Source organism: Pygoscelis adeliae, unplaced genomic scaffold (assembly GCF_000699105.1).
Source record: "Pygoscelis adeliae isolate BGI_AS28 unplaced genomic scaffold, ASM69910v1 Scaffold222, whole genome shotgun sequence".
Taxonomy (NCBI): domain Eukaryota; kingdom Metazoa; phylum Chordata; class Aves; order Sphenisciformes; family Spheniscidae; genus Pygoscelis; species Pygoscelis adeliae.
The window spans coordinates 1,581,339-1,598,477 of NW_008824309.1; the positions used below are offsets into that span (position 1 = coordinate 1,581,339).

The 17,139-nt window shown below is 40.9% G+C and overlaps 1 protein-coding gene across 1 annotated transcript in view; it reads right to left on the reverse strand.

Moving 5' to 3' along the window:
- Positions 1 to 17,139, reverse strand: part of LOC103912662 (von Willebrand factor D and EGF domain-containing protein-like) — a 266,632-nt gene that overhangs the window by 241,642 nt on the left and 7,851 nt on the right. The gene's annotated exons all lie outside the window — the stretch shown is intronic.

Below are 17,139 nucleotides of genomic sequence, written 5' to 3' on the forward strand. Positions count from 1 at the left end.
CCCTTATTTTTTATTCTTTTTATTCTGACTGCGGGACAGCCAGATCCAAAACACAGGTCTCCTGCAAGCCCCCCATCACATTACAAGCTGGAAGTTACACAGCTCTTATTGCTCTGGCGTCAGGAAAGCAACGCATGCACCCAGCAAAAATATATAGAAGAATGAAGTGTGTCTTGGCATGGCACTTATCCCAACCCTGATTACCCAGTGTAAAGAGCACAGAGGCATTTTGGCATGAGCAGTGCTGAAAAGAGGGTCAGCCTACTGCTTTTCATGATAATCCTTCTTATCTCTAAACTATTGCTACAGCATCTGTAGAGGAACATGAGGCGGTGAGACCGGTTCGGTCTCTTGACGGTCCTTCTATAATAGATGTATTTCCCTGTCCTCAAGCAACGATGTCTAATTCTGATTTATCTCCCATACTGTAGTGATCAGCCACATAAACGAATGACTCCTCTAGCTGTGCACCCAAAACACTCTGGATTCATGTCACCTGCAATATTTTTACATATTTCTTCAACAGCAAGACACAGGCTTCATCTGTCCTGGGAGACAACTGTCCTTCCTAAATTTTGCATCCTTTTAGGTCGCAGTTCTTCTTAGCCATGATGCAAATTTGTTCATGTTGCCAGCAAGTCTGATCTGCCATTAGGGTCTCAATCGCTGATATGGATAATACAGTGTAGGTCTGACTTGAAATGGTCCTCTGAACCAGTTAATTTCTGTATTTCTCTCAAACTCATTTCTTGGTATTTGTTACTTATTCATTATGACTCCTTGACTACAAAGAGTACATCAAAGCTGAATTATCTCTTTAATCAGGGACCAAAAACATCATCACTCTGATCATAGGATTGCAGCTTTCATATTTTCTTCTCAGACCTATTCTTGGAATGTGTCCCATGACTTAAAATCCTCTTCTAAGGTAGGAAAAATTATGTTTTTCTCTTTCAAGGCAAACTTTTTCTTAGGATCGTCCATGGACTTCATGGGTACATGCCAAGAATGACATAGATTTTTATACAGATTGAATCTTATTTGCAATAATAATTTACAGTAATTTTGCATAGCCAAAATCCTTTCAAAGGTTTCTTACAGCAGCACGTTATTTTGGCTGTGATTTAATGAGAAATGGCAGCACATCTCTCTGCAAAAGGCTCTGCAAATAGTCATTAAGCTAAGTCTCCTTTCCCATGAGAATAGGATGTAAAGAACTGAGATGTGATCATATTTGTGTATGCATATGGTATATGTGGAGACACTGGAAGAGTCTGCTTTTCAGCCTTTTTATAAGATAGGTATATGTATGTATAATAGCTAAAATAAGTGTTGATTTTTTTCTGTCAGACCAAGTAGGAGTTGGAGCTATTAACAAACAACGTTAAGATTAAAGATTAAAGCGAATAAACAAAACAATCATTTCTTCTGGCCCAAGTAAAATGAACACTACAGATGAGTTAGCCCCCCTCTGAGGGGCTAACTGAGTTTTCCCCACTGGCAGGGGAAAAAAATCCCTGACTATGAGGCAAAACCTTGCTAGAAGGAGAAAGAGAGAAATACATTGTGGAAAACAGACCGCCTGCCCCTGTTGTCCTGAGGTCCAGCCTGGGCCAGAAGCAAGGAACTACAGGATACTTGGGCAATGCAATAGAAGGTCAAAACAAGTAAGGCAGGAAACGACTGGGGAAAGTCATGTAATCCACCCACATTCAACAACATACACAATCCCATTTTCCACACGTGGGATAACATTTGTGAACTTTAGAGAAGTTACCGTTGCTTGGTCTGTCCTCTTAGCAGAGTGTATTGGTTTGAAGTAGAACTTATCTTTCCAAGCAGCTCCCAGAAATTCCCTAAAAACTTTGCAAACTCTTCTGCTCAGGGTCTCAGGTGCTGCCCCAGGGGGATATCTGCAGGGTCCCTCTGAGGAAAGGGCTCTGAGCAGTCCGCTGTTGCTCAACAACAAGGGGAGGCTTGTTCACACCCTTGTCTATTTAGGGCTTGGCATGGATTTTACATGCTTGTTTACTCTCTGCCTGCTACTAACTTGCCCCTGAGTATTTGGAATCAGTATAAAGTGAATAGAGTGAGATACCATATGTTAATTCCAGTATGTTTTTTGGCTGATAAAAGTGAAAAGTATAAGCTCTTTGTGAGATTATTGCATATAAATGAGTTAAGGCAATTGCATGGATAAGCTAGAAAAGCAGTAGCTTTACCCATTAAGATTTTATCTAAATAATCCAAATGTTATGAAGGAGAAAAAAAATAAGTAGAAGGTTGGACAGCAAGATCAAACTACCTAAAAATCTGATCTCTGGTCACGCAGAGATTTTGAATGTTAAACTTTTTAGTATGTCTAAGAGATGCTTAGTATGTGGTTGTGCATCAGAACCCTTAGTCTCTTGCTTGGGTGGATGTGTATATTTTGTTACTGCACATATTTCTCAGGCAAACAAATGTAAGTGGCAAGGGAAAGGATGTTGTTCCTTGATGCAGTTGTTCTCTTGACACTTCATACTATGAAATACACTCCAAATTTCCCAACAGAAAGAGACTGAAATTATGAAGAATAAGATTGACTGAAATGGATGACAGTGTTTAAAAAATGTTAGCTAGTATTGATGTTTTGGAGAAAAAAAATACTCCGAGAATGCTGCCCCGAGGAGGTGATTGATACGGCTGCCACGAGGGCCTGGGTCACGCTGGATAAGTCACTCCAGCCGTGTCAGAGGTGATCATTACTTTTGTGCTCCTCGTTTTCTGGGTGCCTGACTGACGACCCTGATATGCAGAAATATGAGGCGCTTAAAGCTTAGCTGTTACTGAAATCTCGATGTCGGAGCTGGCTGCAAGATTTCTGATGAAAAATTTTTCTGTTGGAAAATGTTGGCTTGCCACAGCTGAGATTTTCACAGAAGTGTGTTTTTCCATTGAAGTTATCGTGTGATTTTTAGTATGGAATTGCTGGAGGGAAAAAAGGGAGAAAAGAAAAGAAAAAGGAGGAAGCTCTGCTCTTAGGAATAATCAAAGCACATGAGAAACCACAAAATGAGGGGCTCGGGCTCTGCTTGGGTCTGCCCGAGCAAAACTGCCGTTATCTCCTGGGCCGACGGCTATTAGGGGATCGATGGAGGGGGAGAGGGGAAGGAGAAAATGATCTTTCTTCTTTCCCTCTCTTCTAAGTGCTTTTACTAAACATTTCAAAGGGGTTTTGTTTCACTCCAGCGTGCAAAAGTGAAAAAAAAAGTCTCTGTACTTTTCATGGAAGGGGAGAGCAGCTCCATGCCTGGCTCCCCTTTGGGCAGCTCTGGGTTCAGAGATCAAACACCTCAGCGGTCACTTTTAGCCCCATTTCCCTGTCTCTGAAGCCATTAACTTGGCCTGGAGATGCTGGTGAAGTCAGGATACATCACATCTCACACCTGCCTTTTGCTCACTAGACCAGTAACGCTGTCAGAGAAGGAAATCAGTTCATACGGTGCAACTTGTTCTTAATAATCCACGCCAGCTTTTTCCCATCACCTTATTTTCCCCTTTTCTAAGGCAGGATTTAATATTGCTAAGCCACCCACCTGCAGGGTTTGCCTATGCCCTTCTCAGCTCCAGGTGAAGGGAGTCTTGCGGACACCGATCTCCCCAGACAAGGTCTCCCACCACTTAACTCTCTCATGGTTAGAAAGTGTCCAGCCTTGGCCTGTGCCAAAGTCAGGCTGGTCTTCCTCTTCCTCTGCCGTCCGTGGATATGGGGAATAACAAGCTGCTGCCTTCTCTGCTCCCCACGTTAGAAGACTGAACACAACCCCTTTCAGTGCTCTCTTCTGTAAGATAAGCCTATTTCTTTTAACTTTCCTTGCAGGTCACGTTTCCAGGCCCCTTGTTAGCTTTCTTGCTCCCTTTTTGAATTGCCTCTAATTTGTCCAGCTTTATTTAAGTATGATGATCAAAATTAGACATAGTACTCCAGCTGTGGCCTCTCAAGTTCAAGTGCACAGGTCTAATGCGTTGCTGTGCTTTGTGTGCACTACCCTCAGTAACAAATTTTATTCCTGTTAATTTTTCCTAATAACTCTGCAACCGGCATTGAAGGTAGTCTGGCTGGTTTGTAGGTTCTCAAATCATCCTTTCTTCACTTTTTGGTGTTAAGTACTGCATTTGTGCTTCTGTCTTTGTCCTTCTTTGGATCTCAGAGGTTCTCCATAAGTTTCTGAAGATAATTTTTAATGATTCAAATAATGATTTGGCTATTACTGAAGGTGGATTCAGCAGTTACCGACAACCTGGATATACCCATTTTTTAGCTGTCTCTTTTATTTTTGTGCCTTGTGTTCCTATTACTGTCTTGAAATTAACTGTGCTAAATATCTGATTGTAATTAAATTTCTATGAGAAGATTGAAGCAACAAAGACTTCGAATGCATCTGTATTCCCTATGTCATTTTACCTGCTCTCCTTCCCTGTTAATGGACCTGCACTACTTTCCTTTGCCTTGATAACATTAATAATATTTGTCTTTCACCCCACAAAGGCTGTGAAAGTAAATTAATGACTACGCATTAGGCACCCAGTTACTATAATAAAGAAGGAAAAAGCCTATCAGGAAATGAATGGCACTTCCAAGATGGTTTTTGCTACTTTGTGGCATACACACATTAAAGCCATGTGCTCACAAAGAAGAATGACATGAAATACTGGTTCACTACTCGGTAATGGAGTGCCATCTATCCTGGGCACTGCAGGAGGTGCCAGTCCTCAAGCAAATCAGTGCGTGGTCATGCCACAGAGACTGGATTAGAGTTTGCAAGCACAAGGAGCAAATTAAGGCAGCACAAACAACCTTAGCTGTGGGGTTTCCTGGTTGTCAGCGCTTCCCATCACAACTTTGTATGTCAATAGACAGAAGGTGAAATATTTGCTCTGTCCCAAGTGCTGGGTACTGTCCTGTCGGCTTCTTCAAGGCACTGAGTGCTTCCTCGCCTCAGAAGAAGTTAGGTCTTTCACTCCTGCCTGGGATTGTAACTGGCACCCTGTTACTGTTCTCTGTTTTTGTAGTTCCCTATCCACAGACGGGGAGAATAATATGTTCTTAGTTATTACATAAATTTATAGGAATTTCTAGCACCCCCTTCTATAGTGTCTGATGACTGCAGGATTGTACCAGGCAGTCTTGCTGTCTTCTGGAAATATTTGGAGGTGGTAACTGTGACTTGCACAACTCTTTGTGAGTATGCAATGAAGTAAATTGTCAATGGAAATTATTCTGAAGTGAACTCAGGCCTCAAGCTGAAACAGCACCACGAAAAACTGAAATAGCACCATGAAGATGACTAGCAAAAGAGATCTTTGCAAGCTTTCTGTTCCCCCAACATATTTGCTTGAGATTACTGGGAACCAAATGACAACCTGACATGATGTGATCCACAGCAGCCTCTGCACCAAACTGCAGAAGTTTCTAACAACTTTTTACGGATCTCTTCCTTGGAGAGCACTACGATGCTGATACCCTGGTTGCCCTATGGCTCATATGACCAGCTGTTTTGTGACTTGTGTCTAGCATCATTCTACCCAGAGGGAGCAATTTAAAGTAGACTATGTTGTCTTTGTAGCAACCAAGATTTCCTACAATAATGACATTCTTACCTGGTGGCTTGTAGCAAAATTCAGTCCTTATTTTCTGCTGAAGAGGTGTGAACAATCAGCAGAGTGGGTCCAGAGCTGACCCTGGTTTTCTCCCAAATACTCTTTTTTTCATCCTGTTGTCCAATCTGGCTGCTGGGGATTTTACTCACAGGCTGTCATCTGACCTCTTTGCCCACAGCTGTAAAATTAATTAAACGTGCCTCTCTCCATGCATGTTCGCTAAACACTGTCCATCCCAGCACTAGTTAGTACAGCATTTGCATCAATATTAACAGGAAATATCTAAATACAGGGCATAAAAATTTTGCACTCTGCCTGCTGTAGAGATCAGCTCATTGTACATCCTCTCCTTGTCCTATATGTATAGCCTTTTGTCTCCTGTGTCCTTTCGACTTAATTTTAGTTTGCCCTCTACTTTCACCTCCATTACTGTGTTATACATGGGCAGTTGACTATGTGACTTAATCATATCAGCCTCCTCCTGCTGTTTTACTTCAATCATCTCCAACCTTTCTCCACTGAGCTGACAAAGATACTTTCTCCTGCACCGTGGAAAACATGATCTAAACCAATATGATAGAGTTCTGCATGCATAATTTCAATAATGTCCCATGTAACCAGTCACCTGGCTGTTTTTTTTAATGAAATCGCTCTTGTTATCAGTCTGTTTTCATTCAGTTCTCACAAAAGGATTGCTCACAGCATGAGTCATGCCAGACATTTCAGTATCTCTGTCAGGAAGTCAATAAAGACAATAAAAAGGGGTACATGCAGACAAATCTTTGGAAACAAAACATTTAATAGCAGTGATGCTGCTGATGATAGCGTTCAGTCATTTTGCAGAACATTAAGAAAAAAAGCAACCAAACCCAAAAAGTAACATTTTGTTCATTAATACGTTTGTATTGCTCCCTGCCGTGTTTACTTTTATCTCTTATGTAACTCTAAGGTTTCTAGCTTTATTTTTCATTTTAAGGTCGTCCGCTCTCAGAACTTTCTTCTCGGTAAGAATAACAGAAAGTTCAGCAAGGCAAGCAAAGTCACTCATCTAATCATGTAAGGCTGGGGACGAGCCCGCTGCCACGACTCCAGGGAGGTAGTGCAGAGGGGAACTGAGAAATGCACTCTCCTGCTCCCGCTGCCACCCTTAGTTACAAGGGTGAGAGCGGGTACCTCTGGCGGGGGACGTGCTTTCTGGTCTCAGTCCCCTCCCGTCCGAATAAGAAAGGGATCACTACAGCATGCACACAAGTGTACGCTGAGATCATCTGTTGTTTTTTGCCTACATTTCTCTCCTGAAAAGAACACTTTTTTGCGAAGCCAATTGGCAATATCTACATCATTATGAAGCTTTCCTGGCACTGCATCTGCTGATTGATGGCCATGAAAATGCAGCATATTTCATTTTCTTTTCCTAGATGTGAAGCCAGCTGCTAATAGTTTTCACAGGGTGAAGCTGGCAGCTGCAGGATCAGGTCTCAAGGCTCTAAAATATACATCTACAGGAGAGCCACCTGGGCTTTTGGCTGTTTAATTATTGGTCATTACTGTTCATAAGAATTGATCTAAGCAAAATGGGTGCTGAGCCTGGCTGTAAATTCTGGGCTTTGATTTGGGAAACCACAGTCATTAGCATCAGATGGAAGTGATCTCAATGATCTTGAAATCTTTCTGTATGCAATTAAAACTTCCATCGCCTGTTTACAAAACCACATTAAGTCCCATGGTCTAACAGTTGACACTTATTTACTTTTATTCATCTGCCTCTTCAAGTCAAATACAGAAACTAATACATAAGAATTACCCTCCTTATGTTAATTGTGAATGCTTGATGAAGACTGAAATAAAGTGTGAACCCCAGTGTGCCATTAGGCTGAGTGAGAGCGAGACTGTGGCTCTCTGCAGACACCAGACAGCAATAAGTAATCTTCTCCTACAGGTCTTGGATAAAATCGGTATCTAAGTACTTGTTCCTTTCACTCTAGAAAAAGGCCATGTGATTCCAACACGTCTATATTTTGCACAACTTTTCTGTAGTTCATGCACAGCAAGGGGCAGGGGACCGCAGCGGCTGCTGAGGCCATCCAGGCTACCGGATTGCTGTCCTGCTTCTTCAAGCCCCATGCAGCGCCTTCCGTTTTTGTAAAAGCCTGCTGTGACTATGAAGAATGAGATAGGATTGGTCCCTCCTAGACGTGTAGATGGCACGTTCTCCTGGGAGGTGGAGCCAGGAAAAACACACGGGCTTTGGCAATGCTACGTGTTACTCACCAGGCTGACTTTTAACAAACTGGGCTGGATGCCTTATCTTTCCCAGGGAAAGATAGACTCACCAGGATGCCCGGGAAAACAAAAGGCAGAGCTGTGAAGAGATTCACCATCAGTTTTGTAAGCTGCTGGCAGGCTGGAAGCAGGCTGATCTGCATTTGCATTTACATTTTTTGGAGTGTTTCACAATGACTTAAATGGGAAAGAGCAAGGCAGAAATGATCGGTTGTGTGGGAATTCCTGAGAGCAGTAAGAGAATTTCATAATCACACAAAATCATGCAAGCACAAATTTTACATTGTTGGCCACTCTAACCTCACAGAAAATTGACCTTGACACACACTTGAACAATTTTAAACTGGAGAAATAGGTTCCATAAGCAGAAATACTGTAAATCAGAACCTTCCTTCCAGGTAGGAAAGTCCTGTTTGCTTGATTTCTAATCTATATGATCAACAAAAAGCATCCATAATTGTTAGGCGGCTGAAAAGTGGGCCTAAAGTGTACATCGCTTTCTCTGTGAAGCTCTGCGGGTCCAATTCTCTCTCATCAGCGTGTGCCACAGAGGCTTTAGATAAGGAACTGGTGAAGAATAGCTGAACAGTGAAAGCTATTATCTCAAAAGACTGATATTTACTGGATTCCTGCTTTTTACCTTTCTAGCTGAGTCACAGAATTTCCTTTGTTGCTGCACATTCGTTTTCCTCCTTTCTCTAACAAATACCATTGAATTGAGTATGCACACGTCTTATATACTGTTATCTAGAATTATCTCCAAAAACCCTTTTAAGTCCTGTTCACATACAAATGAGACTTGAATACTTCCAGGGCAGAGCAGTACATTAGCAAGCCTGAGAATTAACAATAGAACTGGGTCAATAAAAGAAGGATATACTATCTGATCACAAGGTGACTGTTTCCACTGTAATGTGAAAAGCTACTTTCAGTGCTGAAAATACAGTAGTGCAACAGTTAAATTAATGCCACTGTATAGACCTCATTTGGATCCCTGCATAGATGTTCAGATTTGTGCAAGCAGGGGGAATGGCTATTAGGATAATCAGGGGAATGAAGAGCTTGCTTTGTAAGTAGAGATTAAAATTAATTTGCTTAGCCTAGCAAAAGGGAGACTGAGGATGCATTTCATGTTGCTGCTACGTACATAGCGGGGAAGGGAACTCTGTAGGCTAACAGAGAATGCTGTTGTGAGAACATCTGCTTTAGGAGCAACATCTATGAACATATTTGGGGTGGAAAATAGGGAATTTCTACCTACCGAAAGGTAAAGATCTAGGTGACTTGAGCAAAATATCTATTTCTAAGATGGATTTGATGGCTGCCTCTATAGCAAGGGACTTGTACTGAGCAAGAGCAATGACATGGTTCATACAGGAGAGGCTTTTATAATGTAACTGAAGGAGTTCTGCATGGTGGCTTTTGCCAAATCCTCTTTCCAGTATATCTTCTCAGAACCTGGGTGTGACCAAAACAAGTCCTCCTCTGTGTGTCCTGCAAAAAGCCAAAGGTACCTCCAACCACACTGGCTGGACTGACAGCTCTAGCAGACTGCCCTCTTTCTCTTGTGGATGTAACACCTGAAAAACCTTCTGGAGGCTGAAAATTAGTATGATGCATAGAATCTCCCCCACAGGTAACTTGGGTATATTTGATGAAGGGAAAATATCTGCATATTACTGCAGCTACTAAAGCAGCGTAGCTGGAAGGTTCTGGTTCAGGGGATCAGAGAGCTCTGAAAGTTTTGAAATGTTATTCTTGCCCTCACCCACTGCAGAATTGATTTAATGCCTACAGGCCACATTATTGTTTATAATATTTCACTTTTTGATTAAAAAAATTGAAAACTATTATCTATTTTGTTATTTTATCATCAATTATTGAATTATTGTTGGGGGGGGTTATACATTCACCATCTTATCATAAATATCCTGGAATATAAAAATGTCTGGTTTGTAGACTCTTACTATGAATAAATTAAGTTGGATTTATGAGACTTATGGTCTGTTCTTCCTCTATTCTTTGGAGGGCTTTCTGAATGTGCAATGAGAGCTCTTATTTCTTATTAAGGAATTTTATTGCCACTGTGTAACTGGGTTAATATAAGAAGTATAAATAGGGATATGCATTTGCCTGTGAGATGTTTTAATATGGAGAAGAGCATCTGAAGTTCAAAAAATATGAACTGAAGTACAGCATAACTTACTCTGTAAATAGGAAGAGAAACCATTTCAAGTGCTGAAGAAAGAATGGAGTACGTGGGAATTGTCCCCTAGGAAAGGCAAAAAAGTAATCAGATTTTTTTAAGCCATCTTGCTCTACTCTGCAACTACATTTTAGCAAACATCCTAAAATGCTGCAGCTACTCCCTCTCACCTGTTGGTCTCCTGCACAAACTTCCATAAAGTGAAAGAAAGGGTGTAGAAGGCAAGAGAAGCTGGAAAGGTCTAACAGCTAGGATATTTTGCGTTCTAATAGTTCCTCTTCTTTTTGGTCTACATGAACTTGGCTGGCGTTAGTTCAGGTAGACTGAGACCCAGACAATAATCACATCCTACTTTTAAAAGAAAAAAAAAAAAAATTGAGACACGTGAAGTACTCCTTTTAGTGAAGAATACAGGCTAAATCCTGTGACTCTCTCTCCTGTGCATGAGCAAAAAATAATCCTCATTCGTCCCTGTGCCATTTTCTCATCCTTTACATACTTCAATGGTATTTTAATAGCATTAAGTCCCCAAGGATACAGGAGATGTCCATGCACAGAAATGAAGGGAAGGTAGAAGGCTGCTGCCAGCAGGTGAGGATGGAGCCAGCACAGCTGTGCCTAAAGAGATAGCAGCTGGAAAGGACTGAGGTGGCCACCAAAAGGGAGAACAGCTGGAAAACCAAAAAAGAGGTTCTAAAGGAGGCGCGCGCAAACTGGCTTAAGTGAGAGAAACAGATGTTGGGTCTGGAGAGTCGAGATTGCCTCGCGGGCTGCAGGAGCCCTCGCCGGGGGGTCACCCCAGGGAAGGAGCAGTATCAGGAGATAGAAAGGAGAAGGGGGAGTTTGTGCTTCATACAGGTTGCGGGGAAATACCTTTCTAGCAGCTCTGCAGCCTTTGGGCTGTGACAGTAAAAAGCCGTGGGGAAGGGGTTTGGCACAACAGACTTTCTTGGTTTTCCTTCAAAGCAGAAAGAACTGCTGGAAACCAGCACGAGGCTGCTGCTGCTACCAAGGGGTGACTGTTGTTCTCAGCCCTCCTGGGCAGATTTCCTTCTGCTGCCAACAACAGGATTTGCTGTGGTTTTCTGTAGGAACGGGATGGAGACAAATTCACAGTCAGGCTGACTGTAAAGCTCAATATTTCAGAGTTGGTGTTCATTGCTCTTTGCATGGTACTATAGATGATAACCTTTTGTTCTCTTTCTCAGAGTTAACAGACCCATTTTCCTTTGGCCCTAAATGTGAAAGTGCAACAGGTATTCTAAACATAATGGGCATTTTATTTAAAAGGTTAAAAATCACACTAGTCTAGAACAAAACTGTGATTTCCCATTGTTCATCACTGCTGTAGCCATCTTTGCTGCTCTGTGGTGTCAGATGGAGAGCTAGTGGGTTATTGCTATATTATGTTTCGCTGTGAAATCCAGTCAGACTAATGACTTTGGGGTCACTTGAGATTTACATAATTTATATTGATGACTTGCTGTTTAAAGTGTTTTACAAAATCAGGAAATAAATTGTAGGTTTTATAAAAATATCATAATTAAAAATTGACTTGTACTAACTGTTGGCTTCAGGAACGTGCATGAAGTTCAAGTATGATGGATTGTTTTGCTCAATGAAAACTATAAAAAACCAGGAGAGACTTATGATGATAAAAAACATTTTTTTTAGGTGGTTACATTATCAATCTTTATATTGAGCCAAATGCTGCTTACATTTCTTCTGTGCATATTTTATTGACTTCATTGTGACCAATTGTGGAAGGAGAGCAATATTTGTATTATAGTGAAGAAATATTATCACATCCAAAATCAAAACGTGTTCTTGAACCAAGTATAAAACTTCAGAAGCCAGAAATCAAACACTTGTTTTAGTTATGTCTTTAATATGACTTAATCACTCCAGAATTTAGCAAGCTGTGATAAATCTTTCTTCCATAAAAACAGAAAGGAAATTTTCTTGCCTTTCCTCACTTTAGCAATCAAAATATTCAGATGGTGAATGTTATTTTTTCAATAGTTTGATTTGGGAGAAGCAACGAAAAAAATATGCAACAGGAATCTGTGACATGTAAGGCTGGTCTCAATGTTTTTTTAATGAAAATGGGTTTGAGGGCAGCTGTTACAATGCAAAAATGAGCCAAACTCTGCTCTCCGTATGACTGGTCTATTCCCAGTGAACATCAATGGAGCTAGACAGGACCGACGGCCTTGAATTTAACACAGTTATTACAAGGTTCATAAAATGAGATCCCTGTGTAAGAAATTAGACACACCCTTCCATTTTATTTGGTATCAAACCAAAACTCAATTGTTTCACCAGGGTACTGAGATGTGCAGAAGGACTGCTAAAAATGTAAAGTTCTACCTTGTTGCTACAATTAGAGATGAAGCAAGACATGCTTTCCTACCCCTTCCCCCTGGAAGAAGGGTGCTGGGGGAGACAAAATGTCCAAGCTTCAACCACTGCCCAGGAAAAGACTGAGCAGGAGCAGGAGACTGGAAACAGCAGATGTTGGGACCAGGTGGGCTCTGGGCAGGGTGGGAGGAAGGCAGAGTCCTGGGACAGTGGTGGATGGCACAACGGCACCAAAACATCTTGCTATAGCTCATCTTACAATCAGGAACTCAAGAGGAATGAATCTGGTGGACAAATGCCTCTTATTTGTACGAGACATACTGTACAATTGCAGAAGCAGGGCAGTGCTAGCTGGAGGCTAGTGCTTTTTAATCCAAACCTTTCCTATAATGCAGCTGTGTGCGCACAGCAAGGAGCGCTCTCTCATGATGAAATTACATGTTCAACAAGCTACACCTCGCAGTCATATAATATAATGGTCGTGCAAACAGGGAGAGAGACATCCTTCTGATGCACCTTCATGAAATTGGTTTGAAATAAGTTTTGATCTGTATGCCAGATATCTGTGATAATAAAAATGAAATTCCACTTAATGGCTACTTTTTCCCTAGTTTTGCAGCCCAATTCTGGTTTGCTTCACTATCTTACCTCACTGAGAGCCCTAAGAGAAGCCAAAGCAGGATGGGAGTTTCTGTGAATAACAAATCTGAGAGTATGAGGCAAAAAGAAAAACATGGGAAGATATACGTCAAGCTTCCACGGTAATCACGTAGTGTAAGTGGTATGTGAAACCCAAGAGACCAATTTTACGCAGTGGCTGTCCTAGAAATGCTCTTCTGCTATTTGGTGCTGTTTGTTATTGTCAGCTCGCATGTTCCTTCGCAGCTTCACTTGGATTTCAAATGAACAATCACACGTTGATAAGTTTTCTGGGCCTTTATTTCCCAGTTCCCTGAATTATGGGTTAGTGGCAAAATCACACTGATAAAATCTTCCTGATGCCTTATCTGAGTTTCAGAAATAAATAACTTGTTGTGTTCACTCCTGAACTCTCTCACAAAATCGATCACTGGGGGTCACCAGAAAGAAGCAAAACTTTGTATTTAATCTGGAATGCTTATAAATTTATGCAGTGGTTTTCAGCTAATCTTTTATAGGGGATAATTTAGTTTTCAAAAACCAAGACAAATTATTTTTCTACAGACGACAGACATTTCCTTCTAATGAAAATGGCATTATAGAAGGCCCATGTTAAAAAGAGAAAAAAAGGCTTGTGTGCAATTTCTCGCTGACTTAATTGCACGCTGATACTGAAAAGACACTGTGATTTGAAATTTTACTCCAAGCTAAAATAAGATGCTTGCTCTTATGGTTTAGTAACCTGTGTTAGAATACCAGCTAATACAGCAGCATGAATTTTCATTTTTCAGCTGGGCTTAAACAAAGCAGTAATGATTTGGTTTTGGTAAAAAGTCACCGTAATATCGTTAAGTTTATAATTGTAGAAATATAGATTACAGTCTGTCAGAATTTGTTCCAGCTCTATGCTTGCAAATCTTAGATAATATATTGCATGAGGTGATGAGAGGTTTATCCAAGGATGCTTGAAAGGACAGCCTGCTCAGGTAGAAAGAAGAATATTTTCGTATACTTGGTGGGGAAAGAAGAAAGGTAGCATGGGTGGAGTTCAGTGGGGATTTGAGGAAGAATTTGGTTCAGCCCTATTTTAGTGCTCTTCTATTCATTCTTAGTGCTGAGCAAAGGCAAAGCTTCCCTGTGAATATTCAGCCAACGGTCAGTTTGACTTTAACAAAAACTGAGAACAAGTCAAGAAACACCTCATTTACCAAAATATATATATTTCTGTATTTTTCCAGTGGCTTGATGCCTGTCATAGGAGAGGCCAGTGTCTTGCAGGAGTGTTTGGATGTAGTGAGAGCAGACATCTGCCTGTGCCCAGGAAAGCTGCATAGTTCGTACTCCTGCCAGTGCACATAAATGCATATTCTTCCGTGCTTTGTCTTGTCCTCCTTCAGTCTAGGTAAAACTGACATTGTTTCCCCCTCCCTTCTTGAATGTAGATATTTTATAGCTAATGAAAAAGTTCAGGAAATATAACTGTCCCTCATATTGATTTTGCTTTTATGTAGTGCCTTTTCCCCAAATGGATGCCAGAATGCACTCTTAAAATCAAACTATATAGAACAATAATTTCTACCAGAATGGAAAAACATGGCAGCAGCTTAACAGCACACTTCAGTGCTAGACAGCTCTTTAGGAAATTAAGGTGGCTTTAAGGAGCAGGAATAATCTCATGGCCTTGAAGAAGTTATTAGATATGGGTATGGAGCAAGACCCAGCGCAGCCTTTCTCACCCCCAGCTGCCTGCACTGGATGGGGGGGGAGCGCCTCGCCAGCCCCTTGCTCAAACCTTCTGATATTAAAGAACAGGTGTTCCCAGTCATACCTTATAGGCTGAAATATTATTCAAGCTATGAGGGCTCTTAAGACGTCAGATTTCAGTTCATGTAACAAACAGCGCAAAAACCCCCAGCCCTTCATACACAGAATTTACTCAAATATATTCCCATTTAGCTGTCTGCTGTGTGCCAGTGGGTGCCTGCTGCCCCCAGCTCCAGGGCCCTCCCAAATTAAGGACTCTTTTGCCTTCACTAAAACTATGATTTTTGTAAAGCATAAATTAAGTTCACTTTATCTTTTCTTTATGCAAAACATCTAATTCCTTTATGACCTCTCTTAAGCGTAAAACAAGAGGGGATACAGGATACTCCATAGCTTTCTTTTTGCAGAAAGGGACCTTTGATTAAAAAAATGGTTGCAAATCAGTGTGTTAGAACATCGCTTCATAAGCACAAATGAACATAAATCACTTCTTTCTGCATTGTTGGGGACTCGCAAACAAGTATCATCACTAATATTGAAATTTACTGCCCCTTTTATTTAGCTTGTTCATTCTTCTAAAAAATGTATGCTTGGGTTAGAGCTGGTCAGGAATTTTAAGTGTTGATTATTTTATATGCTGTTAATACAACTTTTCATAAAAATGTGCAAGTTTTGAGAAGACCGGTACTTTTTTTTGGTACAGGTTTCATCTTAGGAAGGGAGGCATTTGGAGGCTCACGCACTTGGGCATATGGTTTTGACCAAAAAACATGTGTTGATCAATTGAAGGATCAGTTTATCTACCTGTCTAACTCTGTCCTGGAATTGCTTTATCTTTATTTGTATTTTTTATAAATAGCAAATATACATTACACCATAGAATGAATGAACCTGCTGTCCATCACAGTTATTTACACCTTTACAGTAGACGAACACATGGGAGGCTGACACTGAAGCTTTTATTCCAAGATGTATTTCATTACTAATAGAAAGTGAAACAGTTCAGATAAGAGATCTAAAGATATTCTCTCCAGCATAATTGATAGACCAGTTCTGAGGGTACTTGTCTGTGACAGAAGAGATTGATCCAGCTCCTGTATCCTAAAACACAACATCTTTCCTTTCAGAAGTGATTAACAAAATATCAGGCTATCAGTTAGCACTTTGGGTTTTTTCCAGTTTTGTCTCAGTAGGAAAGTAAATTTTTAATTGTTTTCCATTGTTAAAGCAATCAGACAGAAAAAAAACCTTCCTGTGTGGATCAACAGCAGTTACTCAACCTGAAGTAGGTTATCTTTGGGAAGTCGTATAGGCTATAAACTGTTATGCAGGTAATCACAGTGCAGAGTTGGGCTATAACAGCCATGAGCCCCTGGTGGAATTCAGAGGCAAAAATCCCACTTAATGGGTGGATTTGTACGGTGTATTTTTTGTGACCATCATAATTTTTCTTGCAGCATTTCTGCAGCACTAATTTTAGTGATAATTACATGAAATGGTGATAACAGTGGTGGCCAAAATGGTGTTTCCTATGCTTATGTACACATGTGGCCATCTGTGCTACCTTTTACGGGATCGCAACGTTTTAGTTTTATATTCAATTTAGCTGCATAAAAAGCAACATAAGTAGCAATATATTTTAAGGTTGTCAAAGGCATACCTTATCCCCTTGCAGCATACCAGCTGCAAGGTTTTAAATCTGAGAACCTCACCGAAGGGTCTTTCAGAAAGCCTGTGCTTCATTACCAGGGAAAGATTTCTCAGCAGATCTGATTAAAAGAAGCCAGAATAAAGTTGTCTGCTTCAAGGGTCTTAAAAAAAATAAAATCCAGTACCACCACAAAAAACGGACTTTGGAAGACAGCTTGTTTTCTAGATAATCATCGTATATACAAGTACTATTTAGTGTCTCTGCCGCCAACCTTTCTGAGTGGTGAAGAAGCTCCTTCCAGCACAGTTTTTTGACCTTGTGAGTGCTTCTGTGCCGGCGTCCTTGGGAGCTGCGCAGGGCTGACCAGGCACAGCTCACCAGGTCCCCTCGCATCCCGATGGCACTTAATGAGGATGCTTGGTATTCTCAGGAGGCAATCTGCAAGCTCAGACCTAAGACAGAAGATGAAGTTGTTTTGAAACAGCAGATGAATAATATTGTCAGGAGTGTGTAATGAGAGAAAGTGTCTACACACCCATGCAAGGAGTATAGGTAATAGCAAACAGAACAAGAAATGTTAGCGGATAACAGA